The following is an 8,190-nucleotide window of genomic DNA, read 5'->3' as shown; positions in this document are numbered from 1 at the left end:
GTGTCGTCTTTGTATACCTCCACAATGGTATATTATTTAATCTTAAAAAAAGGAGATTTCCCGCGTACCACCAGAGAGAGCCAAAGTACCGCCAGTGGTACGCACCACAGTTTTTATTTATTATTTCTCTATTTATTTTTTTTAACACTGAGGTCCTGCTATGTGCCAACGTGTATCTGGACCCTTAAAAACAAAGATGTAAAGCAATGTTAATAATTGTTGGGAACTTTTTTAATTTCCAGGTTTCAGTTACTGTTGTTGATATGTTAAGAGTAAGAATAAGTTCAGATTCTCTTAAAAATAATAACACTAATATGTTAACAATTGTTGGACTTGTGGAGGTATTTTGAGAACCCTAAGAGACTCTTATAAACATCTGAAGGAAAATATTCTTTAATCATCGATGCAGACTAATCAGAAATGTTGATTAGTGATTTTATTGTATTTTGGAGAGTTAGAACAAACAGGTGGGATTCTCAAAGTCAGTCAGTTTCTTGGGGTCTGAAGCAACAACAGCACAGAGCTCTGAATTTTTGGAAGAAGCCGTTTCTTTTCTTCTTTTTCTCCTTTATTTGAATGTTGTCAGACTTCTCTGAATTATTAGTAATAGAGACAACTGGCTCAGACATGGATAGACTTACAGAAGGGAGTTCCTCACTGGGAAGATCATCAGACAGAATTTTGGAAGCAGGTTCTTCAGTACGAAGAACATCAGCCATTTGTGAACTTTCAAATGGAGGTTCTTTAGTAGGAAGAACATCTGACTTCGGCAGACCTTCAGAATGAGGTGGGCTGGAAGATCTGGCATATGCTCTTCTTTGCTACATCAGCAATTGTTCTGAGCAGCTCTGGTGCAAAGTTTGCAATTTTGTTCAGCAGAATCTGTTCTGGATATTTCTCTCTGACTTCAGACAGGATACTTTGCACCATGCCACCTCTGATGGACCTTGAGAAGATGTCCTGGTTTTCCATTGTTGGGAGAGATTTGGACACTCGATCCAAAGTGGCCTTTGTCACACTGGTGGAGAGGATGCTCAATCTCTGGGAGGCCATGTTCAGTAGGGAGTGAGGAGGAAGCTCCCAGAAGCCATGCAGGACACGGGGAACCACCTCTATCACCACATCTGGAGCAGTGAGCAGTTTGGAGGTTTGTGCGTCCTGCTGCCTCTCTTTAAGGAGGTCAATGTACTGCCTGACATTGCTGAGGAGCTTAGGTGTTCTGCAGAATAAAGTTATAAGAATGATCTTTTACACCTATTTAAAGAATCACAGAAATATTGAAACACTATAGCTGGACTGTTAATGATTGTACGGCAGATGTGATCACTGAAATTTAGGAGGTATGGCCTCTGGAAATCCCAGCAGCATCCGGGCTTGAAACTTGATGTCCCTGGCTTGGTTTTCCTTCTGAAGCAGTTTCAGGTGTGAGGTGGATGGTCTGTAGGTGTCACAGTAACTCACTGCACGCTGACTGTCTCTTTGCTCCTCTCCACCAAAAGATCTCCCATATGTTCTGCAGTGAGGCTCGATGGTATTTGGTTTTCCTTCTGAAGTCTGAGGAACTCCATCATCATTGAAATCTAAAAATAAAAGGAGACATTTAATCAGCACCACTCTCAAGTCCTCAGAAATCACCTGATATTTTATCTCAGTTTTGGTTTGGATGGGTCTGGGTCTTACCTGAGCCCTGTAACCTGGTAGATATCAACAGATCTCCACAGCCGTGTTATATATGGGTGTGTTGATTTTTTTTAAAGTGGCAGGTAATTTCAAATGCACCATTTTTAGGAGCTTAACAAACATCAGCAAATACACAAACTGTTTGTGTGCAGTTTGTCTCACAGTTGCTAGCTAAAGGTCCAGCTGCTGTATTTCACAGGGAGAGAAAAGGAAGTGAGCTAACTTCACTGGAGAAAGATAAGACAGGACAGGAGAGAAGAGAGGTTAGATTTAACAGTAAGGACTGCTCAGTGGGATTTCATAAACTGGAAATTTAAAGCTCGCATGCAAGTCCTCATGTTTTTAAATGTGACATCATTATTTTGCATATCATACAAAACAAACTATGGCCGACTGGGTTATTTGAAGGTTGCATAAACTGGTTAATTTGCTGTACTGTGATGATATTGTATGGTTATACTGTCAGTGTAGAGGATAGAAATCAGCCAGGATAATTCATGAAACATCTGCTTACATCTTGTAGAATTGTGTAAATCTAGAGCAGCAGGTCAGCTGATCACAGCCTGTACATTATCTACTGGAGCTCTCAATAGCAATTATTGTGAGTTATGTTTCTTTTGCCCACACCGAGTTTTCTGCTGAATCTCACTTTAACCCCTGACCGTTCTAATTTTATTGCTAAGAAGCAAAGTCACCCTCTACATGTAGGCAACAGAAACTTAAAAAAAACCTTCTTTTTGTTCAGATTCAAGGTAACCTAACTTTTTTTTACAATTATACTCCGCTTGAATCTGAACAAAAAGAAGGAAAATTACCAACTTTTTCTTCTTTTTGTTCAGATTCAAGCTGAGGACAATTGTCGAAAAGGTTAGGATGCAAACTTTAGTGTATCTACCCATATAATTTATCATTATGTTAATATAGCACAAGGTTCAGTTAGCTTTGAAGAAAATTTAAAACATCCTCCTTAGAGTTTTTTACTTTCGTACTTTAAGTACTTTTCAGAGCCTGTTCTTTATTACTTTTACTTGAGTAAAGAAGTTAAATCAGTACTTTTACTGGAATATTTTTAACAGTAGTATTTGTACTTCTACTTAGGTACAGAATGTCTGTACTTTTGCCAACTCTGGTCTTGTCTCCTGTTAGAATGTATTTTTATCTTTAAGGCTATATACCTCGTAATTAGCATCAATTAGCAACTCTTACTGTCTTAACTCCATAGGCCTGACCGGAGGATAAGAGGTGGTTACCATGGTAATAGGAGTGTTGCCTGCAAAAGGGTCAAGGGTCAAGGAGATATCCAGAGAGAAGAAACGTGATCTGATAAACACCTAAGGCCAACGACTCATGTTAACATTCAAAGTGTTTGCTGCCTGGGTGTGGTCCTCTTTGAGCGGGCAAAGAGACATGGCAGCCATTTTTAACTTGAACCTTGAACTGCTCATTAAATTTAAGAAAATTCACTTTGAGCATATTTGTCTTCTCTCTCAAAAATGAACCCAACACTCCCTCCCCTCAACCCTTAACCGATCACTGCAGATGATTCTCCCTGAGCCTGGTTCTAGCAGATGTTTCTTCCTGTTGAAGGGGAGTTTGTCCTTCCAGATGTTGCCAAGTGTTTGCTCATATGTGTCCTCTGAATGTTGGGCTTTTCTCTGTATTATTGTAGAGTCTTTATCTTACAGTATTCAACAACTCAATGTGACTGTTGTAATTTGGTACTGTATAAATAAAACTGTATTCAGTCTAACTGAATCAACAGGTGGAGATTTCTCCAAATATTTGAAAATGTTATGCATCTTGAATAATATATTTTCATCTTTATTTGTGATAAAAGTATTTTACAATTAAAAAGCAACCAGATTTTTTTCTTTTGCGGTGCAATATTGTTTCTATATCCATTTGATTTTATTCAAAAGTGCCACAATGGCAACTAATCTTTAAATTAGCTGATGCTAATGTTAATTTGAAACAGTTTAATTGTGAATATACAGAATAAGTTCAATAAAAATGTTTATGATGAATTTACAGAGCAGAAATGACAGATAGCACTACAAGAAAGTGAGGAAAGGTGGGAAAAAAGTCAAAATTCCTGCATACACAAACGTGAATGAGACGAAAGCTAAGAAATTAGAATATGATGATATAATCAGCAGCCATGCTGCAGCAGAAAGCTGGTGGTGCAGTTAATTTTTCTCCCAGAGAGTTTGTCCCAGGGGATTTGAGAGTCCATATCTTGATTCATCACCGGCAGCGGTGCAGTTGAATGTTTTAAGAGGAACCAGGGGTATGCAGTCGAGCACAAGGCTTAATAAATAGTGTTCTTAAGAGCCATTCGTAGCTACAGCATACAAAAATGATGATGGATGGGCTTTCTTTGCTGTGCCTCATTCCTTATCCAAATGAAATCCGGGAAGTCCATTCATACCCCTTAAGAGATAATAAATGGAGGAGTTGGCTTGTATAGACCTCATGAGTTGACCTACCTCTTTGCTTACTGTGCTGACATCCATTACTTTCTTCCCCACTGCCTCCTCCTCCACTCTATGAACCCACTTTTCAGACTCATCTATTTCCAGGTATCACATTAAAGCTATTCAGTTGAACATCTGTGATAAATCTTTATCACTTACTGAAATCAATGCATGTGTGCAAATAAAATCAACAACCTAAAGCAGTTATTGCCTAATAAATGCTGCCTAATAAACGTGCTAAAATTCCTTACCCTGCTTACTGTTTGAGGGAACTGGATACTGTCCCAGCTTGCACTTGGCAAGCTGGCTGATCTCAGTGCAGAGATGGTGAGGTTGTATTTAAACACAGCACCTAGATCAGTATTCCTGTTTAAAAATGATTTCAAAACCTGTATGAGGAGTTAGAAAGATGCACAGCTGACCTCAAATAATGATTTGCAACATTACCCTTCATGGACAACTCCAACTAGAAATGTTGCAGGAGAAAAGCTGCTAAAAGTCTTGTGGTTAATATATCTGAAGAATCTGTACTGCACTGTAGTTGATCAAACTATTATTACTTCTGCTACACCCGCTAATAAACAGTCTTATGCACCTCGTCCTCAGAGCTTTTGGAGTGATGAGAAAATGAGCAAATCTTTTAGCTAATGGAATGTAGCAGAGCTTATAGTGTAAGCTATGACAGCTAAGTACAATTTAAGACTGCTCAGTTATGACTAATCATAGTCACAGTTACTCTGCTTGCAGCTGAGATCATAGTTATTTAATCTAAATACTTAAAGCTCTTTCACTTTTTTATCTTAAAAAAGATTCTCACATTTTCTAAAAGCAATTTTTCTTTGAAGGTTGTGTTAGGAAGAACACCATGCTCTATCCTCCTGAAGCTGAGAGGTTATTTTGTTGGAATCATACCTTGAAACATTAAACACTCTAGATCCTCAGCTGAACTGAATGCTTGTAATGCAGATGCAGATCCCAGTGCCTCACTGTGTGCTGCCACTGGTGACTGAGAGTCTGTACTGTATGTAATGTCTTCTGTTTTGGATCCTGCTGATTTTAGTCTTTTTCTGTCCTTGGCATTGATGTTTAACGCTCTCTTTACAATATAAGGACAATATCTTTCCCACGAGAAAAGTACCTTTTTGGCCAGACTATTCTTTCAACCTGTCACCTTTACAAATTGTTATTCAGATAAATTCTAGTACAAGTTTTAGTTGTAGAAGAAAAACACCTCTTTTTTAGTTGGATGATATACCTCTGACTACACCAACATCTCAGCTGAATTGGTCTGTTCTAACTGTGAATAAAAGCAGCAGTGAAGAATTATGAGCACTGTGTTTTATTTCACAAACTTAAAGAAAGAAAGAATGAAACACTAAATATTACGCTTAAAAGCTGCACAGGTTCTTGCCTACGGGTATGGGTTTTGAGAAAAAAACAACACCAAAAAAACCCAAAAATAGTATGAAGAAACTGAAATATCCTGAGAAAAAAATACATATAAAAATATCAAATCAGTGAAAGAAAAAGGGATGGTATGTCCAAAATGTCACTGAACAGATTCAAAATGTTGGGAAACAGCGAGAGCAATAAGAAAACTGTGATATGCCTCAATGACTACACAAGACAAGAATTATTGCTACATTTTCATCATGTGCTACATCATGCTCCTCTCTGAGATCGCAACTGATGACAGCCGACTGCTCTCATTAAACAATCAGGTCTGTGGTACATATGTCACCGTGGCAAATATATTACGAGCACCCAAAAAGTCATTTTATTTCCAGTGACTTTAATTATCTTTCTGCCGTTAATACCTCTCACAACTGTACATCCATCATGTCGGTGATTGCTTTGCAAGAAGGTGGAGGAGTCTGACAAATATTCGTTCTGCGGTAACTCACAATTAAAGTGAGACTGATGAAATCCTGGCACGGTGGATTTTTAATGAAGCAGCTTTCACTCTTGTTTTGTAGCATGTGAATCTTGCATGTTAACATCAGGAGTTGATGATCAATTTTCGAGCAAATGAGATCCCAGGAGGCTCCTACGTGATGTTATCTTCACGCTTATTTCCATACATAACAGACAGGTACAAAATTAAAAGACAGGGTGGGGGAGATAAAAGGAGGGTTTACCAGACACTGCAGAGTAAAAAACAAATCTACACATGTTATTAGCAAGCATCTGAAACCAGTATACCTAAAGGGGGTGGCTGTAGCTCAGGCGGTAGAGCAGGTCATCTACTGATCGGAAGATTGGTGGTTCGATTCCTGGCTTCCACTAGTCTGCATGCCAAATATCCTTGGGCGAAATATTAACCCCAAATTGCTCTCCGATTCTTTCCAAGTATGAATGTATGTACTTAGAGCAATATGCTTGTGTGAATGGGTGAATGCACAAGTTGTGTAAAGCGCTTTGAGTGCTCAGAAGAGTAGAAAAGCGCTATATAAGAACCAGTCCATTTACCATTAAAGTTTAAATACCAAATCCTTTTTTGGACAAGGCTCTGAACTTGTTTATAGCTATAAAATTGCATATTAAGATATGGTTTCTAAGGGCACTGACTCATTGTTTTAACCATTCAGGAAATGGTTAAAACAATGTGTTATTTTCTGTTGCCCAGAACTTGCTGTCTGATTCGTATAAATTGATTTGTACAGGCGTCTTCGGAAGAAGAAAAGTGGGTTATGAAAATTCTGGTTCCCACACTGAGATGGTTGACGATTCAGTCCATTGTTTGATGGATTCCTTCATCAATTTGCCCGATTTTGTGAGTGTATTTTGCTAATTGGGTGCACGCACATACTATATATTACCATTATATATCATTGTATTATACTATTATCCAAACAGTGCAGTATTTGCAAATAATACTGATAATAGCTGTTGAAATTAACTTTGTATAAACAATAAATTATTAGGATGTTTTTAGTGGGGTGTCTATGAATAATACTAAAATAATCATAATCTCTGGGTTTTCATCAGACTGAAAAAATATTTTTACATTTTAATGATTTTCCATTATTGTCACAGTTATTTGGAGAGCAATCAGAAAAATAATGACTAGTTCCATCCTGATCTTTATATTCCTCTTTATTTAAAAATATTACGATTAGAGCTGGACTCTAAAGCTAAATATTGTTTGATGCAAAAAGCAAACAAAGCATAAAAATGTCATGTTTTCCATGTTTGTAACCCTCTACACATGCAAACTATAAATACACGAATGTGCAGTCACATCAAAAATAGCTCCTATATATGGTTTTGTTGAAATGATCATTTTGATATACGTTTAATTCCATAATTGCCACATCATGACTGTAAGTGCTGAAAATTCAGTGAAATTGTAGCATTAATCGGGATGGTACGTCTCAGTTATTGCATTTGTAAAGGAGGTCATGTTTGGCTGTTAAAAGGAACCGGAAAAGGAACAAAAACTAACAGACTATTTATTTATTTATTATTTTTTAGAGATGGAGCATGGACTGATAAAGGTTTTAGTGTTTGTACCGTCACCAATGTAGTGCCGCTAAGAGATGAAGTTGTGTGTTTCTGGAGTGTGTGCCAGATTTTCCCAAACGATGCACCATCCTTGGATCAAGCCAGATTAAGAGCATCAATTTTCCTAATTCTGGATTTTATGAATTGGGAACTCCAGTTTGAGAAAGCACAATCCCTCTTCTAACTTTTGTTTTCTATGGGGTACTAAACTATGCAAAAAATGCATATTCTTCTAGAAATGGGAGGGGTGGGGTCAGGGTTTCTAGGAGTTGGACTAACTGTGCAGTATAGACGGGTATAGGTGCCATGTCATGCTGCCTGTAGTGACAAAGATACTAACAAAAGCAAAAGTAGAGAAACTCAGTCAGGATAAGGAAAGAGCAATGGTGTTTGGCCCCCACCTGAAAAATTATTCCTATTTTGGGAGAAGCACAAAATAGGGTGATATTGTTGTCACCAGTTTCTTTTGCACCAAAGCAGGTGAAAACGATAAACAGTTTATGTTTCCAAACTGGGTAGATTGATATCCTTG

The 8,190-nt window shown here is 37.8% G+C and overlaps 1 pseudogene; it reads right to left on the bottom strand.

Annotated features, from left to right (window-relative positions):
- Nucleotides 1-421: 421 nt before the first annotated feature.
- LOC146715316 (uncharacterized) lies at nucleotides 422-2,933 on the bottom strand (annotated as a pseudogene).
- Between the last annotated feature and the right edge of the window lie 5,257 nt (nucleotides 2,934-8,190).

This window comes from Copadichromis virginalis, linkage group LG3, assembly GCF_057382275.1.
Source record: "Copadichromis virginalis isolate Kocher_CV1m ecotype Utaka linkage group LG3, C_Virginalis_male_GT1.1, whole genome shotgun sequence".
NCBI lineage: Eukaryota > Metazoa > Chordata > Actinopteri > Cichliformes > Cichlidae > Copadichromis > Copadichromis virginalis.
Note: the sequence above shows the minus strand (reverse complement) of the source record. Positions and strands in the feature narration are given on the sequence as shown.